The sequence below is a fragment of the Saimiri boliviensis genome, chromosome 2, assembly GCF_048565385.1.
Source record: "Saimiri boliviensis isolate mSaiBol1 chromosome 2, mSaiBol1.pri, whole genome shotgun sequence".
Lineage (NCBI taxonomy): Eukaryota > Metazoa > Chordata > Mammalia > Primates > Cebidae > Saimiri > Saimiri boliviensis.
The window spans coordinates 127990996-128017370 of NC_133450.1; the positions used below are offsets into that span (position 1 = coordinate 127990996).

Below are 26375 nucleotides of genomic sequence, written 5' to 3' on the forward strand. Positions count from 1 at the left end.
AACACACATGTATATACACTGAAAACGCGGAATTCCATTAAAAACCAGTGGTTCAGGCTGTTACCCCTGGTTAAAAATCATACAGACAACGTACATAATAGCCCGCATTCTGGGCTAATGGAAAGGTTGATGTTGTTTGTTTTTCTTAAGTTAAAGTGTCACATATATTGCTCCAAATTAGTATACGCCTCAGACTACAAGGATCAGTGGAGAGGATTTCTCAATTTTGATTTTGTCTGAACTACTTTGTATTTCTCAGAATGGACGTGCCTTCACTGACCTACGTGTTTGCAAGTTCCATGGCTGCCCCCCGTGTTTGGAGCATGGAGACCGATGTGAGTTACAGGCACTGTTCTTACCTTGGTTTTTGTGGCTTGTTTAGGATATTCACTGAATAAGTTTTTAAAAAGTATTAAGTATAACTAAAGAAGGCCAACTGTGGCCCAATACAAATATGGATTTGACATGAAACATTATGTCGATTGATCCATTTTTGTAACAATGGGAATGATTAATGAAACAGGTATATTCAGTGACATAAGTGATTCCATAGATAGATGTTTGGGATATAAGAACCTTTTTAAGAATTTGTGATTCACAGATAATTATTTTATTATGTTTGATGAATTGAGAATTAATCAATAAGCAAAAATAGGATAATATGAGGAAAAAGACATGTAAACCTGAATCAATAATAGTGATTGATGGTTTAGGAGTCGTGGGTGATGAATAATATGTGTCTGAAACTGGAAGGTCTGCAGAAAACAAAATCTAATCTATTTCCTAGGGTCATTTGAAAATGACCATCAGTGTTTGAAGTGATAGATTGATGTTAAGAATATGTAAGGGTCTAGTCCTTTTATTTTTGGATTCATGGATTTATATATTATTATTATTTTTAATTGATCCATAATCCAAATATTAAACAAATATATAATTTGACAAATATGAAGATGGAGAGGTGGACTTCAACCATGTCATGATTCAAGATATACTATCAACATAAAATGAAACACTAGCTCCCAACATGGAGAAACCCTGTCTCTATTAAAAATACAAAAAATTAGCTAGGTGTGGTGGTGCACACCTGTAATCCCAGCTATTTGGGAGGCTGAGGCAGGAAAATTGCTTGAACCCGGGAGGCAGAGGTTGTGTGAGCTGAGACTGTGCCACTGCACTCCAGCCTAGGCAACGAGAACAAAACGCCCCCAAAAAAAAAAAAAAAAAAGAAGGAAGAAAGCAAGGAAGGGAGGCAGGGACGGAGGCAGGGAGGAAGGAAAGAAGGAAGGAAGGAAGGAAGCAGGGAAGGAAGGAAGGAAGAGGGGAAGGAAGAAATGGACCCATGGCTGTTACCTTCTTTTGACTAGTAATCATATAAATGCTGGTAAATAAGAGTCAATTGTATTGCTTGGATCAGTCCATTTGAAGTTGCTAGTTTTGTTCAGAATGAACATGTATGTTAGGAAAAAATTAATAAATCCCTAAACGACTGGTTTGGAATAAAATACGGAAAGCAAAGTTCAACAAAGAACCTTAGTTTTTAAAATCAGCTGCTTTGCTTTGTACTTCTTAAAAGGGATGCACTGGCACTGATGGAAGGATTCGCTCATAGTCACCTAAGGTGTATGGTTGCCCCGTGTAGGTGCATGGGGACCAATGTGAGTACGAGTCAATATTCTTCTCTCGGTTTGAGTATTTTTTAAGAGGTATCACTGTATTATACATTTTGGCATATAATCAGTTAATATCTTAAGAATGGAATTGATATAATACATTATGTTGGTTGATCTGTACATGAAACACTGCATTAAATTAATAAAATAAAAATAGTGTCTATGGGAAATAATTTTATAGACAGGTATTAGATATTCAAGAATCTTGCTCTTGAATTTTTCTGACTGTTTGGTATTCACTTATTAGTGAGTTGATGAATTAATCTATCAATAAATGAAGATATGAATAAAGAAAAAGAGCCCCAAGTCTGGACCAAAGATGAAGTTTGGTGATGTATAAATTATGGACAATAAACACCTGTGTTTGGGACTTTGAGGTCTAACATGAAAACTAGTTTACTGCCTATGATGTAATTGATCCTATATACATATATGAGGAATAGCAACGATCTGATTGTGTTTCATAGCTATTGATTCTAACTTCATACGTTGATTAGTGCACAAATAACCAAAGAAATGTATGAATACCTGAAGAAAAACGGAACCAAGAATGGACTAAGTATGTCCTCTGTAACATTGCTCTTATATAGAAGCAAATTCTTGGATTTTACTAGTTTTATTAAGATTGGTAGGCAGATATTAAAAATAGCATTTCTGTTCCAGATTTCTGAAAATAAAATAATAAATACCGAAATGACTGAACAAAGGAAATGGGGAAGGCATGTATCATTGGAAAGAATATCTCAGCTGTTTATTGTTTGCATTGCTTATCTTTCTCAGAGTGAAAGCTCCTAGCTGATTTAAGCATTCTGCTGTGGCCATGAACTCCATGTGCCGGGAGCATAGAAACCAATGTCAGAGTCAAAGCACTTGTCTTCGTATGAGTGGCTTGTTAAACAATATTTACTGTATTATTTACACAATGTGTTAAGTCAAAGAAGTTGACTATGGCATACTATGGAATTGATATGAAATACAAGTTCACTAATGGATATGTACAACACAGATTAATTAATGAAGGATATAGTTGTTGAGTAAATTTACTCTGTAGACAGTTTTTATGGATACTTAAGAATCTTCTATGGAATTTGTGACTCAGGTAAATTTATTTACTATAATTTATTGAAAAACTAATAAATCAACAAATATAGGAAAAGAATGTCAAATCCTAAACCAGTGGTGATGGCTGGCGGCATATTAGTCATAGATGATGAGTGAATAGATGCTGGAAACTGAGATTAGTACCTAGAGAGAGACCTAGCCCGTGACTTCTGGTGGATGCGGTCCTGTAGAACGATTAAATGCATGTTAAGGTGTTGTTCTTGGACTTTCACGGATATGAATTTTGATTGTATTGTTCCAAAACAATCAATGACAAAGTGTATACAATTCAATGAACACGAAAGGGTGAAGCATTGTCCAATAATGAAAATGAGAGGTGAGGCCTGAAATACTGTTAATATGATTTGAAAGTCCTAAGGTCAATGAGTAAATAAGTGGGGCAAGGGTGTCACCTCTTTGGCACAGAATCATAGATCAGCGGTCCCTAATCTCAGGGCCGTGGACCAGTACCTGTTCAAGGCGGGTTAGGAACCAGGCCGCACAGCAGGAGGGGAGCGGTGGGCGAGCAAGCATTACCACCTGAGTTCTGCCTCTTGTCAGATCAGTAGTGACATTAGATCCTCAAAGGAGCAGAACCTGTTGTGAACTGTGCATGCCAGGGATCTAGGTCACATGCTTCTTATGAGAATCTAATGCCTGATAATCTAAGGTACAACAGTTTCATCCCCAAACCACCCCTTCCTGCCCTGGTCCATAGGAAGATTGTCTTCTGCAAAACCCATCCTGTGTGCTAAACACGTTGGGGACGATGGGTATAGACAATGAGAAGTAACAAAGTAACGGTCAATGTTATTGTTCGGTATCAGTGGTAAGTACCATTCTGTCCTATTTTTAGGAGAAGAGACAAATAATAGCATCAATTAGTAAGTATCGGTGTGACTAAAGAAATGAAAGCTGGAAAGCCGTTATCAGTGGAGAGAACGTCTCCACCTTTTGATCATTGGTTCTCCTTTGCATTCCTCAAGGTGGAAGCCGTCAGCAGTAGGAGTGCAGAGACCAGTGTGGGTAACAATCACATTTTATATCTCTCTTTGCGTGAGTTATCTAAGGGCTTTCATTATATAATGGCATATGAAATATAATCAAAGAGGGCCAAATGCACCCCAGTAATGCAGTTGGGATTGATGTAAATTACCTTCTTTGATATATAAGGCATTGAGGCTTTCTGTATCAATCAAGTTTTATTTTCTGGGTTGGTTGCAAGTTTGACATGGTTCCTGTTGAGACAGAGAGAAAAAATACATGTTTATAATGAAAAATTAATAAGGAAATGAAATTTGGAAAGGAGGGATAAGTGCAGATAAGGTCGTAATATTTTTTTACCACGTGTTCTGCTTGGTAATCCTAGAATGGACACACTTAAGCTGATGTAAGCATGCTTCCATGGTCACAAGCCCTGTGGTTGCCACGGGGCATTAGAAGCGTGGAGACCAATGTGAGTATCAATCAAAGTTGGTGTCTCCATGTGGGTGGTTTGCTTAAGGGTGTTCACTCGCTATGTTATTGAAAAGAGTGAAATATAATCAAAGAAGACCAACTGTTGCCCAGTGACAAAATTGATATGAAGCACTATATAAATTAATGGATATATGAAAAACTGGAGATAATTAATAAAGGAGATACATTGATGACTTTAAGGCCAGGTGCGGTGGCTCAAGCCTGTAATCCCAGCACTTTGGGAGGCCGAGGTGGGTGGATCACGAAGTCAAGAGATCGAGACCATCCTGGTCATGGGGAAACCCCGTCTCTACTAAAAATACAAAAAATTAGCTGGGCATAGCAGTGTGTGCCTGTAATCGCAGCTACTCAGGAGGCTGAGGCAGGAGAATTGCCTGAACCCAGGAGGCGGAGGTTGCGGTGAGCCGAGATCACGCCATTGCACTCCAGCCTGGGTAACAAGAGAGAAACTCCGTCTCAAAAAAAAAAAAAAAAAAAAAAAAAAAAAGAATTCTCCCATGGTCCTCTGTTTGCACTGTGCTTAGGAAGGAGCGTGCAGACCCATGTGAGTAATGGTCAAAGCTCTTGTCTTGGTGGTTTGTTGAAGACTATGTCATATATTATAAAATAGTTTTTAATAGGCCAGGTGTGGTGGCTCACCCCTGTAATCCCAGCACTTTGGGAGGCTGCGGCGGGTGAATCACCTGAGGTCAGGAGTTTGAGACCAGCCTGGCCAACATGATGAAACCGTGTTTCTACTAAATATACAAAAATCAGCTGGATATGGTGGTGGGTGCCTGTAGTCCCAGCTACTTGGGAGGTTGAGGCAGGAGAATCACTTGAACCCGGGAGGTGAAGGTTGCAGTGAGCTGAGATTGCACCACCGCCCTCCAGCCTGCGCAACAGAGCGAGACTCCATCTCAAAACAAAAGTGTGTAATATGAAGATGGCCAGTGTTATCCCTATGACAGATATGAGAGTTATATAAAGTATTATATTGGTAATGCATAGATGAAAACCTGAGGGCAATTAATAAAACAGACATATCAGTGTTAGAATGATTCTGGATACAGAGATGGAATATCCAGGTTATTCTTGGGTTTTTTTTTTTTTTAATCATAGGAACTTAGTAAGTTAACGAGTCAGTCAACAGACAAGAAAGAGTGAGTGGAGACAGAGATGATCCGTCCTAGACCGATGATGACCGCTGGTGGCGTATGAGCCTTATACGATGAATATGTGTCTGGAACTCTGAGGTCCAGCACAAAAGAAATTGAGCTCATTCTGTATGTTTGAAATGATCTTATATATAGATGTCAGAGATACAGAATTTGTTTTTGATCTTTGTGTTTACTTATTTTCATTATATTTTTATAGTTGCTCAATGTGAGAGCCTATATATAATATATATTATATATAAAAAGATAAATAATGTTAATAATTTTCCAACTATAAAAATCTGTAGTGAGGCAGGAAACATTTCATATATATTGAAAACATGATGTCCAAAGAGCAATAAATGGCACATACCTGTCACCTCTTTGGCCAATGATAATATAGCCAGTATAATTATAGACAATGTCCAAATTCTTGGCCAGTAGCAAGATTGAAATTGTTCATTTTCTTAACAGAGAATGACATTACTATGATTAATGAAATTTTCTTAACAGAAAATGAAATTAATATGAAATCCAAATAATTATTGCATAAATGACTAATTATAGGCGAAAAGCAAGGATCAGTGGTGACAGTGTCTCAAATTTGTTATCATCTTCTCTGCTCTGTACTCATCAGAATGGATGTCCTTGTTCAGATTTGAGGATCAGAACACCCTCCAAGGTCACGTACTCTGTTTGCATCCTGCTTAGGAAGGAGCATGCAGACCAACGTGAATAATGGTCAGAGTCCTTACTTTGGTTTGAGTGGTTTGTTTAAGAGTACTCAATGTATTATTTGAAAGTGTGAAATACACTCAAAGATGGCCAGTGTTATCCCAATTATATGTGAGTGACATGAAATATTATATTGATGATGCATATATAAAAAACAGGATAATGAAACACATCGAATGTTTCAGTGATTCTGCATACTGATGTGGAATATCAGGAGTGTTATTGGATTTTGTGAATCATGAGCCTTGAAAGTTATTAATGAATAAATGACTTAATCACTAGACAAGGTAGAAATGAACAGCAAAATAGAGATCAGCCCTGATCAATGATGAGTCATACAACAAATACGTGTCTGGAACTCCGAGGTCCATCACAAATGAAATCTGGCCCATTCCTTCTGATTCAAATGATCCTGTGAATATGCAATATGTTTGCTTTTGGTCTTTGGGTTTGTTCACTTCATTCTATTATTACTATCGGATAAATGAAATAATTTATACATGTACATGCATGTATATGAAGGGGATGAAGTATTGTCCAATGATAAAATAAGTGGTGAGGCAAGACATATTATTATTATATTAAAGCTTTTATATATTAAGTAGAAAGTAATATTTATTAATTAATATATATTTAATGAAATATTTAACATGTCAAATATAATAATATGTTAAAATATTATATTAAAGCATTGAAGTCTCAAGCAAAATAAATGTTACATCACTGTAACTTCTTTGACTAAGGATGATACATTTGGTATTTATACATAAAAGTCAACATCTGGGTCAAGGAAAGTTGCAAGGTATTCATTTTCTTAAGAGAAAATAAAATAAGTATCCTTCAAATAATGATTTCTCAAATGTTTTCCCCAAGGGAAGATGACAAGCACAGATCAAGGAGGACTGTCTCGTCTGTTTGTGATCTGCTCTGCTCTGTGAGCCTCGGGATGGATGTTCGCCAGCTGATCCCATGGTTACAAGCTCTGTGGCTGCATCTATGCGTTCGGAGCGTGCAGACCAATGTGAGTCATTGCCAATGCTCCTTGTTTTGAAGGAGCATCGACTATTTGCTGTATTATTAGCATTGTTATTCGCTATATTATAAGAAGTATTAAACACAACAAAAGAGGGTGAAGAATGCAATATTTAAACATTAGATTAAAAACTTTATGTTAATTAATGTGTATGTGAAACATTGAGCTCAGTTAACGAAAGACATTTAGTCTTTGTGGAAGTGATTATATGGATGAATGTTAGGGATAGTCAAGAATCTCATTCTTTTTTTGAAGACTTATGTGTATTTCCTCGTTAGTGGATTAGTCAACAAACAAATTTAGATGGTAATAGAGAAAGAGGGCTGATCCTGGACCAGTGATGGCACCTGGTGGCATATGAGCCATGCACAGTGAATGTCATGTGCCTGAAACTCTGAGGTCCAATACAATGGGATCTAGTCCATTGCCCCTTAGAAACAGATGTCAAGATACAGGATATAGAAGGATCTCCTTCGTGATCTTCCTGCTCATGAATTAAAAATATATTATTGTAAAAGAGTCAAGGGCAGGATGAATAAATAAATGTATAAATGAAGACAATAAGGAGGTGAAGCATTGTTTATTACTAAAATATGTATTATGTAAAATTAATTTTAACTTAAATTGGAATGGATAATATATGCATGGATGAAAGGTATTATGCCTTGGACCAAAAATGACATAGATTGTGACAGGTTATAGTTACTACTTTCAATGACTTGCAACTTTAAATTCTATTTTATTAATAACTATTACCATTAGTTAATAAAAGCCAAAGTTACAATGTAAATGAATGGTGAAATGTATGGATTGATGGAAAGAATGTCTCAATATTTTTATCATCTTCTCTGCTTTGGACTCTTTAGAATGGATGCACTGAGCTGATTTTGAATTTAGCCCTGATCAAGATCCGTGTTGTCCTTACATGAAAGATTTCAATGTGAGTAACAGTCAAGTTCTTGTGTGGTTTGGGTGGTTTGTTTAAGGGTATTTACTGTGTTATTGAAAATAAAAAAAATAGTCAACTAATATATATACGTGTGTGTGTTTGTATATATAATGAATATCAATGATATACTTCAGCTTTGTGAACCATGAATTTTTATAATTATTACACATGAGTTACTGTATTAATCAACAAATAATGTAGATCTGGATGAAAAGAAAGTGGGCCCTTTCTGGACCAATGATGACAAATACCGGCGTATGAGTCTTGGATGATGAATAATACGTGTCTGGAACTCTGAGGTCCAACGCAGAAGAAAGCCATTCCTTTCTGCTCATGTATTTTCCTTCTATTATTGTAATTGGATCAATACAAGAATCAATGAACAAATATATAACTAAATAAAGATGACTCATGTGAAGCATTGTCCAATTATAAAAATAGATGGTGTGGCAAGAAATAATATTAATATATACTGGAAACTCTGAAGTCCAAAGAGAAATAAAAGGTACATGACTATTAAATCTTTGGCTACGTATGATGTGGACAGTAATAGGTAAATATTTGTATTCATTTTCTGGGTCAGTGGCAAGATTGACATTGTTAGCCTGCATAGGAGAAAAATAAGCATTATTACAAATTACTAATTGTATATGACTAATGGAAAGAGGGGTTGAAGGCCAGTGGAAAGAATGTTACAGCCTTTTAAAAATCATCTGCTCTGCTCAGTAATCCTCAGAATGAACGCACTCGAGTTGATTCAAGCACTCTGCCATGGTCATGAGCTCTGTGGTCGCATCTGTGTGTCAGGAGCGTGCAGACCAATGTGAGTAGCAGTCCATGTTCTTATACCAAATCGAACGGTTTTTAGAATGGTATTTGCTGTATTATTTTAAAGTATTAAATATAATCAAATAAGGGAAATCTGTCCATCTTAAGTATCAGATTGATATGAAGCATTATACTGAGTAACACATCTATGCAACAGCTCAGTTAATGAAAGAAATTCAGTCTCTGTGGCAAGGATTATATATATGGATGTTAGGGATATTAAGAATCTAATTCTTATTTTTCTTTCTAGATTTTTGTGTCTTTGTTCATACATTAATCAATAAACAAATTTAGATAGGAATAGAGAAAGAGGGCTGATCCTGGACCAATGATGACCACCGGTGGGGTCTGAGTCATGCACGGTGAATACTCTGTTTGGAACTCTGAGGTCCAACACAATGGGATCCAGCCTGTTCTTCCTTTGTGAAGGGAGACAGACATCAGGATATGCAAGGTTCTTTTTCAGGATATTTATGTTAGTATTTCAAAAATATTATTGTAAAAGAATCAAGGCAGGATAAATAAATGAATGTATAAATGAATAGAGGAGAGTGAAGCAGTTTTTTGTTGCTAAAATACGTAACAAAGAAAATGAATTAGGCTGGGCGGAGTGGCTCACACTTGTAATCCCAGCACTTTGGGAAGCCGCAATGGGAGGATAACAAGGCCAGGAGTTTGAGACCAGCCTGGCCAATATGGTGAAACCCCATCTCTACTAAAAAATACAAAAATTAGCCAGGCATGGTGGCACACACCTGTAGTCCCAGCTACTCAGGAGGCTGAGGTAGGAGAATCGTTGGAACCCGGGAGACAGAGCTTGCAGTGAGTTGAGATCATGCTATTGCACTCCAGCCTGGGCAACAGAGGGAGACTCTGCTTCAAAAACAGCAACAACAACAACAACAAAACCCTGAAAATGGATTATTAGTGTAAGTTAGAACGGATAATACATAGAACAAGTTAATTATGTCTTGGGCTAAAGATGACATCAACTGTGATGGATAATAATTATTATTCTCAGTCGGTTACAAGTTTGAAGTTCGTTTTATTAAGAGAAAAACAAATAAATGTTTCCATAAATTATTATTATTATTATTTTGAGATGGGGGTTCTCTCTTGTTGCCCAGGTTGGAGTGCAGTGGCACAATCTTGGCTCACTGTACCCTCCACCTCCTGGGTTCAAGTGATTCTCCTGCATCAGCCTCCCAAGTGGCCAGTATTACGGGCACCTGCCCCTACGCCCAGCTAATTTTTGTATTTTTAGTAGAGGCGGGGTTTCGCCACATTGGCCAGGCTGATCTCAAACTCCTTACCTTAGGTGCTTCACCCACCTCGACCTCCCAAAGTGCTGGAATTACAGGTATGAGCCCCTGTGCCCAGCCCCATAAATTATTAAAAGCCCAAAAGATGATACAAACAGATGGTGGAATGTATCAGTCAGTGGAGAGAATTTCTCAATGTTTTTATCATATCCTCTGCTTTGTATGAAGATGGATCAGAATGGATGCAGCAAGTGGACTTGGTGTTCTAGTATGATGGAAACTTGTATTGCTGTTGTGTCTGGAAAGCAGCTAATGTGGGTAATAGCCAGAAGCTTTGTCTTCCTTTGGGTACTTGATTAAAGGTATTCACAGCATTATTTAAAAAAATTAAATTATTCAAAATTTAACCATGGCCTAATGGCAAACATAATACAGAACATGTATTTATTTGTTAATCAATAATGTGCCACATAGAGGTGGATTAATGAAAGCGACGTTGTCAACGTGGAAAAGGATTCTCTAGACAGGTGTTTGCTATGTCAGGCATCGTGTTTGTAGATTTTTGTGAATCATGTTCTTATTTTACTCGTAGAAATTGATTAATGATTCATTCAAAACAAAAGTAGAAATTATGAAAATTGAGACCAGTGACAGCATGAGCCCCATACATGGAAAAAACATGTCTGGACTTCGATGTTCAACATGAAAGACGTGTCATCCATGTTCTTGAGATAAGGCGCTGTCTAGGCCCATGTTGGGACTATCCAAAGATCTTGGGCTTGATCTTTGTGTTCATATATTTTGATTCTATTATTATAATTGGATCAACGAAAGAACCAATCAATAAGTAAATTAATGAAGTATTGTTCAAATTAAAAATATGTGGCGAGCAAAGAAACACTACTAATATATTAGAAAAACACTCAACTTCAATTTGAAATAACTTTCACATGACTCTTACCTCCTTAGCTCAGAATGGTGTAAGTTACAGACAATATTCATGTTCTGAATAGATGGCAATTTTGAATTTGATCATTCTCTTAAGATAAAACACTCTAAATTTATGATTACTTAAATGACTGACTAAAGGTAAAAAGCAAGAATCAATGGAGAGAATGGCTCAGATGTCTCTTCTCCTTCTTCTTTTTTAAAATCATCTGTTCTGTCCTGTTTTTCTCACACTGGACCCATCTGAACTGATTTAAGAATTCTCCCCATGGTTCTGACTGTACGGTTGAATCTCCATTAAGAGCCTGGAGACCAATGTGAGTAAGAGTCAACATTTTTGTCATGGGTTGGGTGGTTTGTTGAAGGAAGTTCACTGTATTATTAAAAAGTGTGAAATATAATCACAAAAGGCCTAATGGAAACATCATCATTTGGGATTAACATGAATCATTATACTGATTAATGCATGCATGAAAAACCGAGATAAATAAAAAAAGTTATATACTGATGTGTGAATAAGGATGGATACCTAAAAAATAGGTAGGGTTTTTTTTGGAGGTTTGTGAATCGTAGGCTTTAAAAAATATTATCAGTGAATTTATGAATTAATCAATAAACAACGTGGTGAAGAATGGAAAGAAGGCGAGCCTTCCTGGACCAGTGAGGCCAGCTGCTGGTGTGTAAGCATTAGGTGATGAATAATGCACCTCTGGAACTCTGAGGTCCAACACACAAAACACCTCAGTAAGCAAGGGTCGGTGGAGGAATATCTAATTTTAAAAAATCATCTTCTCTTTTTTGTACCCTTCAGAGTGATAATCTCAAGGTGATTTACGCCTTCTTCCATGGCCACCAGCCCTGTGGTTGCACCTCTGTGTCAGAGCTTAGAGATCAATGTGAGTAATAGTCCAAGTTCTTGCTGTAGTTTAGGTGGTTTAAGATATTCACTGCATTGCCAAAAATTGTGAAATATAATCACGTAAGGCCCACTGTTAGAAATGACAAATATGAAATTAATATGAAACATTATATTGATTAATATGTGTGTGAAAAGCTGAGAATAATTAATGCAGAAGATATATTGAGATAAGATGATAGTATATCCAGATTAAGAACATCGAGGCTGTTCTTGGGGTTTTTTGAATCCTAGGGTTTTAATTTACTGTTAGTGAACTAATGATTAAATCGACAGACAATAGAGAAAAGAATGGAGAAAAGGAGGCCCAGTCCTGGATCGATGATGACCACTGGTGGCGCATGAATCATACATGATGAATGTGTGTCTGGAACTCTGAGGTCCTTCACAAAAGAAATTGGGTCTCTTTTTTCATGCATTGTTACGTTATTATTATGACTGGGTCAATGAAACAATCAGTAAACAAATATATAAATAAATAAAGTTAAAAAGGGGGAAACATTGTCTATAAAAATTATAGTGAGACACGGAATTTTGTTACTATATCCAGAAAACACTGAAATCCAAAGAGAGGGAAATGGTGCATAGCTGCTCATTTTGGCAAAGGATGATATGGACAGTATTAATAATGTCTTTGTTCTGGGTCAGTGGCAGGTTCAAAATTGTTCATTTTAAGAGAAAAGGAGATAAATATACTCCAAGTAATATTACCTGAATTAATGACTAAATGGAAGATGCTAAGCAAGGATCAGTGGAGGAATGTCTCATTTTTAAATCATCTTTTTTGCTCCATACTCCTCAGGATAGCTGCTTTTCAGGGGATGCGATCTCATCCCTGCCCACCAGCGTGTTGGCTGCATGTCTGTGTTAGAGTATGAAGACCAATGTGAGTAATAGTCAATAGTCTTTGTTGGTGTAGATTTTTTACACAAAGGTATTTCCTTTATTATTAAAATGTACTAAACATAACCAAAGAGGCCCAAACATGCCAATTTTACTGACAGATTGATAGACTTATTATAGTGATTGGTCAATATATGGACCAAAGAAGGTCATTGCCACGGAAGACAGTAATGAAGAGATTTAGTCTGTGGAAATGAATCTGTAGATGAATGTTAGGAATCTTTATGAATATCATTCTTATATTTTCTGACTGATGTGTATTTCTTATTAATGAATTAATAAATAGATAAATTTGTATTAGTGTGAAATCAAAGAGATCCTGGACCAATGATGATGACCGGTGGGGTCTGAGTCATGCACAGTGAATACGTGTCTGGAACTCTGAGGTCCAACACAAATGGGATCTAATCTGTTCTCCATTTCGAAGGGAACTCATGCACAGATGTCAGAATCTATAAGGGTTGTGTTCTTGATATTTGTGTTCATGAATTTAAAAATATTATTGTAAAAGAATCAAGGGCAGAATAAATAAACACATGTATAAGTTAATAGGAATGAAGACGGTGAAGCATTGCCTATTACTAAACTTCATAGTAAGGTAAATTAATATTAATAGAAATGGAATGGGTAATAAATTGATCCAGGATTTTATGTCTTGGACTACCAATGACATAGACTGTAATAAGTGATAGTTCTTGCTCTCATTCAGTGCAAGTTTTAAAGTTTATTAAGTGAAAAATACATAAATATTCCATAAATTAATAAAAGCCCAAAAGACAATATCAACAGACGGCAGACAACGTCAATCAATGGAGAGAACATCTCAGTGTTTTTAAATCCTCTCCTGTGCTTTCTACTCTTCAGAATTGATACAGCAAGGTGTTTCAAGCATTTTGTTGGGATCAAAATTTTTGTGTTGGCTCAGTGTTTGGAAAGAGACCAAGGTGAGTTATAGTCAAAGTTCTTATCTTGGTTTCAGTAATTTGTTTGAGGATATTCTTGGTATTATTATAAAATGTATTAAATTGTTCAGTTAGAGAGGAGAAATAAGTTCAGAGAAATATTATACAACATGATGACTATAGTTAGTGTTATCCATCATATTCTTGAAAAATGCTAGAGAGTAGACGTTAAGTGTTCTCACCACAAAATGATCACTATGAGATGTAATACGTATGTCAATTAGATAGGTTTAGTTGTTCCACAATGTAAGTATATTTCAGAACATCACGTTGTGCATGGTAAATACATACAATTTCCTCTGTCAATCAAAAAATTAAGAAGTATTAAATGAATACAAAGTTAATCCCGGCTCAGTGATGAGCGTGACATGAAACAGTATGTTGTTTAATTTATCGTGTGCAACATTGTGGTCAATTAATGAAAGCCATCTAGTCTATGTTGAAAATGACTCTGTAGATGTTGTAGATATTCAAAGACCTTGTTGTTGGCTTTGTCTGAACCACGTATTAATGTCAATAATACGATCATTTAGCTGATAAAAATGTAGAAACACACGAAGGAGAGGAGACACAGTCATGGACCAATGATGACAAATGGTGGCATTGGAGTTACGGACGATGAGTAATATGTGTCTGAAACTCTGAGGTCCAACACAACACATAGTTATTCTATTCCCTCTGTTGAAATTGACTTACACAGAAATATCAGGAATATATAGACAATATTCATGTATTGATTCCATAGATTATTTGTTATTATCAATGGATCGATGATAGATTCCTTAAACGAATACAAATTAATGTATAAAGGACAAGAGGGTCAAGCATTGTCCAACTATGAACATATGTGTGGAGGCAAGAAATACTATTAATCAAAATTTAAAGCACTTACATTCATTTACAAATAAATGAATAAAAGATATTACTACTTTTGGTAAGAATTACATAGAAATTGATAGGTAAGAGTTGATTTTATTGTTCTGGGTAATTCTCATGATAGATGTATTCCTTTGCATAAGATATACACACACACACACACACACACATCTATGTATGTATATACACACACAGAGCAAATAAATAATAGATACCTAAGTGACCTAGTAAATGAAATGCAGAAGGCAGGAATCAAGAATCAATGGTGATAATGTCTTAATTTTTTTATCATTTGCTCTGCTTCATACTCTTAGAATGGATGCTGTCATGGCCACAAGTTCTGTAGTTGCCTCTCTATATTAAGAGCACAGAGACTTAAGTGAGTAATGGCTGACGTTCTTTTCTTGGTTTCACTATTTCTTTTATCTTAAGATTATTCACTATATTATTAAAAAGTGTGAAATATAATGAATGTGATTGTAACTCAGTGATAAATATGGGATGTATGAAACATTGTATCGATTAATGCATATATGCAAAATAAGAGAATGAAACTGATATGTTGATGTGAGAATAATTCTGTGTAGCAATTTAGGATATAAGGACTCTTCTTGAGTTTTTGTGAATAATAACATTATCATTTTATGATTTAATGAATTAATCAATAAACAAATGTAGGTGACAATAGAGCAGAAGGGCCAATCCTGGATCAATGATGACTACTGGTGGCGTATGAGTCAAAGACGATGAATACGTGTCTGGAACTCTGAGGTCCCACGTGAAAGAGATATAATTCATTTACTGTGGTTGGATGGCCCTGCAGACAGTTACCGGGAACATACAAGGATCTTGGTTTTGGTCTTTGTGCTCAGGCCTTTTCATTCTATGCAGAGAATGTCTCAATTAAAAAAAAAACTTTTTACCCTTTTCTCTGATTTATATTTCTCAGAATGGACTCACTCAAGCTGACTTAAGAATTTCTCCTTGGTCACAAGATTTTTAGTTGCATGTCTGCATTAGGAACCTAGAGAACAATGTGAGTAGTAGCTAAAGTTCTCGACTTGTTTTGCATGGTTTGTTTATGGGCAGTCACCGTATTATTAAAAAGTGTGAAATACAATGAAAGAGGGTGAGCTGTAGCTTAGTGATAAGCACAGGATTACTATGAGGTATTATATTGTTTAGTGCATACATGAAATACTATAACTGTTATTAGTGTAAGAGATATTGAAGTGAGAAGGATTCTAAGTACATGTTTGGGATATAAATCTCTTGTATTTTTGTGAATCACAGAGTTTTAAAATTATAATTACTAAACTGATGAATGAATAACTTGGAAACGAATTGAGGAAAAGTGGGCCCTTCCTGGATCAATGATGAAAATTGCCAGCGTGTGCGTGTTGGATAATGAATTATATGTGTGTGGAATTCTGACGTCCAACACAAAAGGAAAGTGATGTTTCTTTTCATGCATGTTCATTCTGCTATTGTAATCGGGTTGATAAAAAGAATCAATGAGCAAATATAAAAGTAAATTGAGATAAAATAGATGAAGCATTGTCCAAATATAGAAATATGTGACAAGGCAAGAAATACTAATACTGTATGTTGAAAACATGAAATTCAATGAGAAATTAATGATATGTGACTTTTACCTCTTTGGCTAATGATGACACGAGCAGTTTAAATTATAGACAGTGTTCATGCCCTGAGTCTGTGGCAAATTTGAAGTTGTTCATTTGTAGAGAAAATGTAATATCCTCCCAATTAATGATTGCCCTAATTACTGGTTAACTGTTAGACACGAAGCAGGGAACAATGGCTATAAGGTCTCAAATTTTTTTTTTTTTTTTTTTTGAGACAGAGTTTCGCTCTTGTTACCCAGGCTGGAGTGCAATGGCGCGATCTCGGCTCACTGCAACCTCCGCCTCCTGGGTTCAAGCAATTCTCCTGCCTCAGCCTCCTGAGTAGCTGGGATTACAGGCACGTGCCAACATGCCCAGCTAATTTTTTGTATTTTTAGTAGAGACGGGGTTTCACCATGTTGACCAGGATGGTCTCGATCTCTCGACCTCATGATCCACCCGCCTTGGCCACCCAGAGTGCTGGGATTACAGGCTTGAGCCACCGCGCCCGGCCAGGTCTCAAATTTTTTTGTCAATAGTCCTACTTTGTGCACCTCAGAGTGGACTTACCTGAGTTGTCTCAAGCACCCCATTCATGCCCTTGGGCCGTGTGGTTCCATTGGTGTGTTAGGAGCTTGGAGGCCATTGTGAGTAATAGTCAATGTTCTTGGCTTGAGTGCTTTTTTAAAGGATAATCACTATAGTATTAAAAATCATACAATATATTAAAGAAGACCAACTGCAATCCAGTGACAAATATGAAATTGGTATGAAGTAGTCTACTGATGAATTCATTCCATTAATTCATTTAAGAAAACGGAGGATATTTAGTAAAGGAGTTACATTGATCTGAGAATGATTCTGTACACGTATTAGGGATATCAAGGCTTTTTTCAGGTTTTGTACATTGTAGCACTTTAAACATATCAGTAAATTACTAAATTAATCAATAAACAATGTAGAAATAAATGAAGAAAAGATGAGCCATTCCTGGACTAATGATGATGACTGGTGGTGTATGAGTCAAAGGTGATGGATAATAAGTGTCTTTGTTAGGGGTAAGTTCAGAATTGTTTGTTTTAAGAGGCTATGAAATAAATATATTCCAGATAACGATGATTTAAGTGACGAAATGAGAGATGAAAAGCAAGGGTCATTGGAGAAACGCTTGAATTTTGAGATCATCTGTTCTGTTGCTACTCCTCAGAATGGACCCACTTCCACTGATGGAAGCATTCTTCCATGGCCTGCGCTCTGTGGCTGCCCCTGTGTGAGGGACATGCAGACCACTGTGAGTGTACAGACCATTTCCTCTCTTTGCAAGCTCCGCTAAGTTGGTGTCAGTGATATACAAGAATTGTTGTGTTCATGCGTTCTTAAAAGTTGTAAGGAATCACTGATAGAGTACATAGATAAACAAATACATAATGAATAAACATCAAGGTGGTAAAGCATGCTCATTGTTAAAATATACAGGAGGAAAAAATACTATTAATTTAAATTGGAATGAATACATTGGAACAAGCGTGTTTTGTCTTAGACTAATGGTGATCACAGAAAGGGACAAGTAACCATTTTTTATCTGATTAACTTGTGTATTTCATGTTTGATTTATTAAGAGAAAGAGAAATAAATACTGATAAAAATTTATAAATGCCTGAATGACTCTATAAAAGGATGGAGGAATCTGTGGGTCAATGAAGAGAATATGTAGTCATCTCCTGTGCTCTGATTGGCTTATTCTTCCATGGTCACAAACTCCGTGTGTTAGGAGCAGAGAGATCAGCATCAGCAATGGTAAAAATTACCTTGGTTTGAGTGAAGTCAAAGGAGGTCAGTCATGCTGATGTTTTATTTCAGATTGATATGAAGTATTACATTGATTAATGCCCATGTAAAAAACTTAATTCATATAGAGAAAGGGATTTAGGATGTTTGTGATAGTATAGATAAATGTGAGTGATATTGAAAAGCTTTTTTTGTGTGCTTTATGTGTATGTCCTTATTAATGAATTACTCAGTAAACAAGTGTAGATAAGAATGAAGAAAAAGAAGGCCAATCCTGGACCATCAAATGACAACTGGTGGCTTATGTGGTTGTATATGCTGGTTGTATATGAAGAATAGTACGTATCGGAAAGTTTGAGGTCCAACACAAATAGAATCTAGTCTATTCCCATGTTTAAAGTGATATGATAGATACCTGAAATCTACAAGGAGTTTGTGGTTAGTCTTGTGTGCATGAGTTTTAAAAATATGGTAAAAGTAGCAATGGCAGAATAAGCAAATAAATGTGCAAATAAAATAAATAAAACGAAGAGGACAAAGCATTGTTCATTGCTAAAATATGCAGTAAGGAAAATACTGTTAGTATACATTGGAATGGATAATCACTGGATAATACTTCTGACTAAAAATGATGGAGACAATAATAATAATTACTTACAAGAGCCAGCTACTGCCCCGTCAATTACAAGTTTGAAGTTTATAAGAAGAAAAATAAATCAATATTACCATAAGTTAATAAATACCTAAATGACTAACTGAATGAAAGAAATTACAGATGAGTGCACAGAATATCTCAAACTTTTCATCATGATCTCCACCTAGAACCCTCCAGTGAAGATGCTGTTACCTGATTTGAGCACTCTGCAATTGATCAAGTTGCTCATGTTAACTCTATTCAAAGAGACCCGTGTGAATATAGCCAATGTTCTTGTCTTGGCTTCAGTTGTTTGACGGTATTCGTGGTATTATGAAAAATTATTAATCAAATAGCTGTTTATGGCTTGATAATAAGTATAATGTGAAATATGATGTTGATTAATCACTAATGTTGACATCATTAAATGAAAAAGATGTATATGGGAAACGGTTGTATTGATAGCTGTTAGTACTATTCTAGCGTTTATTTTCGCATTTTTCTGACTCACTCATTTTCAGTGAATCCATGATTCAGTATCTGCAAATGTAAGATTGAATGAAGAAAAAGTTGGCCAATGAGTATGCCTAGAACAATGATTACAAATAGTGGTGCAGGAGTCGTAAACTATGAGTAGTGTATGTGTGGAGCTCTGAGCATCAACACAAAATGTGATTAGTCTATTCCTTCTGTTCAGAATAATCCTATAGACAGATGTTTGGGATACATAAAGACCATGTTCTTATTTTAGATTCTTAGATTTAGGTTTATTAGTATTAAGGAATTAATGATAGAACCATTAAACAAATATAAGTTAATAAATAAAATTGAAGAGAGTGCAGCACTGTCCAGCTATAAAAATATATAGGGAGGCAATCAATATTATTAACACAAGTAGAGAAAACTAACATCCATTAAGAAAATAGCAGACCAAAGATGTTCCCTCTTTCTTTGGCTTAAGGTCATATAGACACTAATAGGATCAATTTTATTGTTCTGAACCAATTCTTCTAAGTTTGAGGTTGTTCCTTTTGTTAAGAGAAAAAACATGTACTTTATGGAAAATTATGAATTACCTGAATGATTGAGTAAATGAAATGCAGAAAGCAAGAATTAGAGAGGATGAAGTGTCTGTTTTTAAAAATATTGACTCTGTTTTGTCTTCATTAGAATGGGTGCACTTGAGCCAACTGAAATATTCCTTTATCATTTGTTCTATGGTTGCATCTATTCGTTAGTAGCATAGAGTAGTCATTAAAATTCTTCTCTTGGTTTGAGTGGTTATTTCAAAATATTCAATGAATTACTAAAAAAGATGTAATCAAAGACAGCCAGTGATATTCTAGCAATAAATACGGGAGTCGTGTGAAGCATTATATTGATAATGCATCTATGAAAACAGGATAATGAATGAAACAGCTATATCCATCTTAGAATGACTCATGGTAGGGATTAGGAATCTCTAGGCTCTTGTTGGGATTTCATGAGCCATGATTTTAAAATTTATGATTAGTGGATTAATAAATCATTAATAAGCAATTACAAGTGAATGGAGAGAGAGCACCTGTCCTGTGGACGATGATGACTACTGGTGGCATATGAGTCATGTTCAATGAATATGTGCCTGGAACTCTGAGGTGCATCACAAAAGAAATCTACCCCATTTCCTGTTTGATACAGTTCTTTAGGCGGATATCACGAACATGGAGTGGGTTTGTTTTTGGTCTTTGTACTCATAATTTTTATTCTATTTTTATTATTGGGTTAAAGTGAGAATCAATAAACAAATATAAACAGAAATAAAGATATATTCGGTGAAGTGTTGCCCATTTATAAAAATAGGCAGTGAGGCAAGAAACACTATTAATATGTATTGGAAATAGTGAAGTTCAAATTAAATGGTACATGTCTGTCACTTCTTTGGCTAATAATGATATAGAGAGGGTAACTGTAGACAGTGTTTATGTTCTGGGTCAGTGGCAAATTCAAAATTGTTCACCTTCTTAAGAGAAAGTAAAATAAATATGCTGTACTCTAAATAGTGGTAGCCTAAATGACTAAAGAAATGTAAAAAGCAAGGATCAATGGTGACAATGCCTCAAATTTGTTATCATCTTCTCTGCTCTGTACTCCTCAGAATGGATGTCCTTGTTCTGTCTTGAGAATTCCTGTATGGTCACATGCTCTGTTTGCACCATGCTTAGTAAGGAGCATGTAGGCCAATGTGAGTAATGGTCAAAATCCTCATTGTGGTTTAAGAGTAATCAATATATTAAAAAGCGTGAAATACCATCAAAGATGGCCAGGGTTATCCCAATGGTAGACATGGGAGTGGCATGAAGTATTATATTGATAATGCATGTATGAAAAACTGAGGATAAAGTACAGACCAGAAATACCAAGTCTGCTCTTGGAGTTTTTCGAATCATAGGCTTTGAAGTTATTATTAGTGAATTAATGAAGCAACCACTGGACAAGGTTAAACTGAATGGGGAAAAGGAGGGCCAATTCTGGATCGATGATGACCACCGGTGGCGTATGAGTCATCTGTGATAAATACGTGTCTGGAACTCTGAGATCCATCACAAGAGACCTACTCCATTCTCTCTGTTATACGTGATTCTGTAGGCTGATGTCAGGAAGATAGAATGAAGTTACTTGGTTTTATTTTCATTCTAATGCAAGAATCAATAAACATATAAGTAAAGATAAAATGGGTGAACATTTTGTAGCTATAAAAATATGTGGTTAGGCAAGAAATACTATGAATGTATATTGAAATCGGTGAAGTCCAAAGAGATATTGTACATACCTGTTACCTCTTTGGCTTATAATAATATAGACAGAATAAATATTAGATAATGTTCAAATTCTTATTCACTTGCTAGATCAAATTGTTCTTTTTCTTAGGAGAAAATGAAATAAATATTAGTTCACCTAATGAATGCCTAAAGGACAGACTAAAGGAGAGGTGAAAAGCAAGGATCATTATGAGTGAGAATGTCTCGGTTTTGTTACCGTCTCTGCTCTGTATTCCTCAGAATGGATGGCTCGTGCTGATTGAAGGGTTCTTCCCTGGTGACATGCTGTGGCTGCCTCTTGATTGGGAGCATGCAGACCAATGTGAGTAATCAAGTTCTGGTCTTAGTTTGGGTGGTTTAGTTAGGAGAGCTTGATGTATTATTAGAAGGTCTGTTCAATCAAAAATGGCCAGCTGCAGCCCAGTGATAGAAGTGGGAGTAACATGAAGCATTACATTGACAACATATATTTGAAAAACTGAGGATAGTTAATGAAGCATTGGCCAACGTGAGAATGATTCTATATGCAGATAAAGAACATTAATGTTAATGCTGTTCTGAGATGTTTGTGAGCCAAAGGTTTTAAAATTATTATTCGCGATTTAATGAATTAATCAATAGATAAGGTAAAAGTCTACAGAGAAAAACAGGGCACATTCTGGATCGATGATGACCACCGGTGGCGTATGAGTCATACATGATGAATACGTGTCTGGAACTCTGAGGTCCGTCACAGGTGAAACCTGCCTTATTCTCTGTTTCAAATGATGTTATAGGCAGATTAAAAAAATATAGAATGTGCTTTTTTTCTGTGTGATTATGTGCTTTTCTTCTATTTTTATAGTGGGATCAATGTGAGAATCAGGAAACAAATATATAACAAATAAAAAAATGATTGAAACACTGCCCAAGTATAAAAACTTATAAGGCAAGACGTGCTATTAACATATGTTAAAATCAGTGAAGCCTAAAAAGAAATAAATGGTGTATGATATAGATGGCATAAATTGTAGACAATGTTCGTATTTGGAGTTAGTGGTAATTTTGAAGTCATTTATTTTATTAAGAGAAAATAAATAAAGCAAATATACTCCAAATAATGATTGTCAAAATGACTAATAACAGGTGAAAATCAAGGATCAATACTGAGAGTGTCTCAATTTTGTTATCTTCTCTGCTTTCTATTCTTTCAGAATGGATGTGCTTGTTATGATTTGAGAATTCCTCCATGGTCACGTGCTCTGTTTTTATCATGGTTGGGAGCCTGCAGACCAATTGGGGTTGTAATCAGCATTCTCATTTTGGTTTGAATAGTTTAAGGGGACTCAGGGATATTACCAAAAAGCCTATAATATAACCAAAATGGTCAACTGTATGTAAGTGATAGATAATGGAGTGATATGAAGCATCATGCTGATAATGCATATATGAAAAATTGAGGATAATGAAACAGATACATCAATATCAGAAGGATTCCATGTACAGATTGGGAATATCAAGGCTCTTCTTAGAGCTCTTTGAATCAGAAGCTTTAATGTTATTATCAGTGAATTAATAAATCAATCACAAAAATATAGGAATGAATGGAAGAAAGGAAGACCAGTCCTGGACTGATGACTACTGCTGGGGTATAGGTCATAGACAGTGGTGTGTGTCTGGAGCTCTGAGGTCTGGCACAGTGGGAATGCATGCATTCCTTCTGTTTAAAATGATGTTGTAGACAGATTTCAGAATACAAAATGTGCTTATTTTTCTTGGTGGTTATGTATTTTTATTTTATTTTTATAATTGGATCAATGAGAGTATCAATACAATAAATAAGAAAAATGGCTCATAGTTAAATTATAAAAATACGTGGAGAAGCAGGATATTCTATTAATATATTATTATAATATTAATATATTGTATTGTATTGTATAAATATATTGTATATTAATATATACATATTAGTTATATGTATACAGGTCTCCATAGGGTTTTGTAAATCATAGAGCTTAACAATTATTAGCAGTAAATTAATGAATTAATCAATAAATAAGGCAGAATTAAATGAAAAAAACAGATGGTCAATTCTGGATCGATGATGACCACTGGTGGCATGTGAGTCATATACGATGAATACATGTCTGCAACTCTGAGATTTGTCACAGAAGAAATCTGGCCTATCCTATAGACAGAGTTCAGAAATATAGAACATAATTTTTTGGCTTTTGTATTTATGTATTTTCATTCTGTTTTTATAACTGGTCAATGCAAGGTTCAATAAACCCATATAGACATAGCTGAAAAAGTTGAAGCATTGGCCAAGTATAGCAATATGTGATAAGGCAAGAAGCACTCTTTTTTTTTTTTTTTGAGATGGAGTCTTGTTCTGTTGCTCAGGCTGGAATGTAGTGGCACGATGTTGGCTCACTGCAACCTCCTCCTCCCAGGTTCAAGCGTTTCTCTTACCTCAGCCTCCTAAGTAGCTGGGATTACAGGCACATGCCACCACATCTGGGAAATTTTTTTTTTTTTTTGAGACGGAGTTTCGCTCTTGTTACCCAGGCTGGAGTGCAATGGCACGATCTCGGCTCACCGCAACCTCCGCCTCCTGGGCTCAGGCAATTCTCTTGCCTCAGCCTCCCGAGTAGCTGGGATTACAGGCACGTGCCACCATGCCCAGCTAATTTTTTGTATTTTTAGTAGAGACGGGGTTTCACCATGTTGACCAGGATGGTCTCGATCTCTTGACCTCGTGATCCACCCGCCTCGGCCTCCCAAAGTGCTGGGATTACAGGCTTGAGCCACCGCGCCCGGCCGAAATTTTTGTATTTTTGGTAGAGATGGGGTTTCACCACGTTGGCCAGACTGGTCTCGAACTCCTGACCTCAAGTGATCCACCCACCTTGGCCTCCCACAGTGCTGGGATTACAGGCGTGAGCCACCATACCCACTCAGAAGCACTCTCAGTATCTTTTGACACAACGAAGTCCACAGAGATATAAATGGTATTTTCCAGTGACCTCTGTGGCTAATGATGGTATAGACAGTACAAAGTATAGACAATGTTCTGTTTCTGGGTCAATGGAAATTTCAGAATTGTTCATTTTTTTTTAAGATAAAATGAATATACTGCAAATAATGATTGTCAAAGTGAGTAAGTAATGATAGTTGATGAGAAAGGGTCAGTAGTGACAATATCGCATTTTTGTTATCTTCTTCTCTGCTCTGTATTCCCTAGAATGGTTGCATTTTGTGGATTTAAGGATTCCTCCAAGGTCATGTGCTCCACTTGCACCATTTTTAGGATGGAGCCTGGAGACCTATGTAAGTAATAGTGGAAGTCCTCACCTTGCTTTGGGTGGTTTGTTCAAGAAAGTTCAATGTATTATAAAAAGAAGTATATTATAATCAAAGATGGGCAACTGTATTCAAATAAACATGGGCATGATGTCAGGATTCTATTGAAGATGCATACATGAGAAACTGAGGATAATTAAAGAAATAAATATTCCTACACACTGGGAATACCATGGCTAGTCTTGTGGTTTTGTAAATCATAGGGCTTAAAATTATGATTAGTGAATTAACAAATTGGTCCACAGACAAGGTAGAAATAAATCCACATACAGAGGTCAGTCCTGGATCGATGATGACTGCTGGTGGCGTATGAGTCTTATACGATGAATACGTGTCTAGAACTCTGAGGTCCATCACAAACAAAATCTCACCTATTCTGTATGTTGTAAATTATTTTACAGACAGCTGTCAGGAATTTAGAATATATATGTTTTTAGTATTCATATTTAAATGTTTTGATTGTATTTTTATAATTGACCTATGTGAGAATTAGTAAACAAATACAAATAAATAAAGATGAATAAATTCAAATTTGTCCAATTATAAAACTAAGGGGCAAGATATGAAACATGATTAACGTATATGAAACAGTGACATCCACAGAGAAATAAAGGCACATTCCTGTGGCTTCTTTGACTAATGACAGTAATGACCGAATAAAGTATAGGTAATGTCCGACTTCTGGGTCAGTGGTAATTTCAAAATTATTCATTTTATTTTCAGAAAATAATTAAGTATATTCCGAATACTGATTGCATGAATGACTATTGATAGGTGAAAAGCACATGTCAATATTGAAAATGTCTCAGTTTTGTGATTATCTTCTCTGGTCTGTATTCCTCAGACGAACAGCCTGTGCCTCCATGATCATGCGCCCCGTTTATGCACCATGCTTGGAAAGGAGTGTGCAGACCAATGTGAGCAATAGTCAGAATTCCTGTGTTGGTTTGTATGGTTTGCTAAAGAGGACTCAATGCATCATGAAAAAGTGGATAATACAGTCAGCGATGGCCATCTATGTCCCAGTGATATTTATAGGAGTGATACGAAATATTTATTGATAATGCATATATGAAAGACTGAGAAGAACTAAACAGATGTATCTATGTTAGAATTATTCTGTATAAAGATAGAGAATATCAAGTGTGGGTTCATAGCGTTTTGTGAATCACAGAGTTTAAAATTATTATGAGTGAATTAATAAATTAATCTAAAGACAACAGAGAAATGAATGGAGAAAGAGAGGGTCAATCCTGGATCGATGATGAGCACTGGTGGAGTATGAGTCACTTACGGTGAATACATGTCTGGAACTCTGAGGTCCATCACAGAAGTCACTTCCCTCTGTTTCCAGTAATTCTATAGACAGGTGTCAAGAAGCTAG

The 26375-nt window shown here is 35.9% G+C and overlaps 1 protein-coding gene, 20 non-coding genes and 2 pseudogenes across 70 annotated transcripts in view; all 23 read left to right on the top strand.

The window, feature by feature from the left end:
• Positions 1-26375, top strand: part of LOC104653481 (uncharacterized) — a 190802-nt gene that overhangs the window by 79252 nt on the left and 85175 nt on the right. For 45 of the 50 annotated variants that reach the window (XM_074394266.1, XM_074394288.1, XM_074394263.1 and 42 more), the window contains 12 exons: positions 260-5518; positions 6998-7145; positions 8024-8097; positions 8833-11461; positions 11956-12040; positions 12863-12946; positions 13828-13907; positions 15116-15180; positions 15751-15837; positions 16095-21971; positions 24873-24958; positions 25836-25908. The gene's annotated coding sequence lies outside the window, so the exon portion shown is untranslated. The remainder of the gene's footprint in view (positions 1-259; positions 5519-6997; positions 7146-8023; positions 8098-8832; positions 11462-11955; positions 12041-12862; positions 12947-13827; positions 13908-15115; positions 15181-15750; positions 15838-16094; positions 21972-24872; positions 24959-25835; positions 25909-26375) is intronic. The other 5 variants (XM_074394286.1, XM_074394285.1, XM_074394302.1 and 2 more) reach the window with 5 other exon arrangements.
• On the top strand, positions 685-759 carry LOC120361403 (small nucleolar RNA SNORD113/SNORD114 family). The gene has a single exon (XR_005577603.1). It is a non-coding gene; the product is annotated as a small nucleolar RNA SNORD113/SNORD114 family (small nucleolar RNA).
• LOC120361394 (small nucleolar RNA SNORD113/SNORD114 family) lies at positions 1983-2056 on the top strand. Its single transcript, XR_005577595.1, has one exon. It is a non-coding gene; the product is annotated as a small nucleolar RNA SNORD113/SNORD114 family (small nucleolar RNA).
• LOC120361397 (small nucleolar RNA SNORD113/SNORD114 family) lies at positions 2843-2916 on the top strand. Its single transcript, XR_005577598.1, has one exon. It is a non-coding gene; the product is annotated as a small nucleolar RNA SNORD113/SNORD114 family (small nucleolar RNA).
• Positions 5423-5494, top strand: LOC120361375 (small nucleolar RNA SNORD113/SNORD114 family). Its single transcript, XR_005577580.2, has one exon. It is a non-coding gene; the product is annotated as a small nucleolar RNA SNORD113/SNORD114 family (small nucleolar RNA).
• LOC120361376 (small nucleolar RNA SNORD113/SNORD114 family) lies at positions 7488-7562 on the top strand. The gene has a single exon (XR_005577581.1). It is a non-coding gene; the product is annotated as a small nucleolar RNA SNORD113/SNORD114 family (small nucleolar RNA).
• On the top strand, positions 8337-8411 carry LOC120361452 (small nucleolar RNA SNORD113/SNORD114 family). Its single transcript, XR_005577643.1, has one exon. It is a non-coding gene; the product is annotated as a small nucleolar RNA SNORD113/SNORD114 family (small nucleolar RNA).
• On the top strand, positions 9256-9328 carry LOC120361453 (small nucleolar RNA SNORD113/SNORD114 family). The gene has a single exon (XR_005577644.1). It is a non-coding gene; the product is annotated as a small nucleolar RNA SNORD113/SNORD114 family (small nucleolar RNA).
• On the top strand, positions 11798-11872 carry LOC120361391 (small nucleolar RNA SNORD113/SNORD114 family). Its single transcript, XR_005577593.1, has one exon. It is a non-coding gene; the product is annotated as a small nucleolar RNA SNORD113/SNORD114 family (small nucleolar RNA).
• Positions 12375-12446, top strand: LOC120361454 (small nucleolar RNA SNORD113/SNORD114 family). The gene has a single exon (XR_005577645.1). It is a non-coding gene; the product is annotated as a small nucleolar RNA SNORD113/SNORD114 family (small nucleolar RNA).
• Positions 13284-13355, top strand: LOC120361461 (small nucleolar RNA SNORD113/SNORD114 family). Its single transcript, XR_005577651.1, has one exon. It is a non-coding gene; the product is annotated as a small nucleolar RNA SNORD113/SNORD114 family (small nucleolar RNA).
• LOC120361457 (small nucleolar RNA SNORD113/SNORD114 family) lies at positions 14503-14577 on the top strand. Its single transcript, XR_005577647.1, has one exon. It is a non-coding gene; the product is annotated as a small nucleolar RNA SNORD113/SNORD114 family (small nucleolar RNA).
• Positions 15507-15578, top strand: LOC120361449 (small nucleolar RNA SNORD113/SNORD114 family). The gene has a single exon (XR_005577640.1). It is a non-coding gene; the product is annotated as a small nucleolar RNA SNORD113/SNORD114 family (small nucleolar RNA).
• On the top strand, positions 16168-16242 carry LOC120361388 (small nucleolar RNA SNORD113/SNORD114 family). Its single transcript, XR_005577590.1, has one exon. It is a non-coding gene; the product is annotated as a small nucleolar RNA SNORD113/SNORD114 family (small nucleolar RNA).
• LOC120361392 (small nucleolar RNA SNORD113/SNORD114 family) lies at positions 17418-17494 on the top strand. Its single transcript, XR_005577594.1, has one exon. It is a non-coding gene; the product is annotated as a small nucleolar RNA SNORD113/SNORD114 family (small nucleolar RNA).
• On the top strand, positions 18490-18579 carry LOC120361393 (small nucleolar RNA SNORD113/SNORD114 family; annotated as a pseudogene).
• On the top strand, positions 19437-19511 carry LOC120361398 (small nucleolar RNA SNORD113/SNORD114 family). Its single transcript, XR_005577599.1, has one exon. It is a non-coding gene; the product is annotated as a small nucleolar RNA SNORD113/SNORD114 family (small nucleolar RNA).
• On the top strand, positions 20421-20491 carry LOC120361380 (small nucleolar RNA SNORD113/SNORD114 family; annotated as a pseudogene).
• LOC120361460 (small nucleolar RNA SNORD113/SNORD114 family) lies at positions 21360-21431 on the top strand. The gene has a single exon (XR_005577650.1). It is a non-coding gene; the product is annotated as a small nucleolar RNA SNORD113/SNORD114 family (small nucleolar RNA).
• On the top strand, positions 22309-22380 carry LOC120361444 (small nucleolar RNA SNORD113/SNORD114 family). Its single transcript, XR_005577636.1, has one exon. It is a non-coding gene; the product is annotated as a small nucleolar RNA SNORD113/SNORD114 family (small nucleolar RNA).
• Positions 23723-23794, top strand: LOC120361374 (small nucleolar RNA SNORD113/SNORD114 family). The gene has a single exon (XR_005577579.1). It is a non-coding gene; the product is annotated as a small nucleolar RNA SNORD113/SNORD114 family (small nucleolar RNA).
• LOC120361450 (small nucleolar RNA SNORD113/SNORD114 family) lies at positions 25274-25345 on the top strand. The gene has a single exon (XR_005577641.1). It is a non-coding gene; the product is annotated as a small nucleolar RNA SNORD113/SNORD114 family (small nucleolar RNA).
• On the top strand, positions 26246-26317 carry LOC120361456 (small nucleolar RNA SNORD113/SNORD114 family). The gene has a single exon (XR_005577646.1). It is a non-coding gene; the product is annotated as a small nucleolar RNA SNORD113/SNORD114 family (small nucleolar RNA).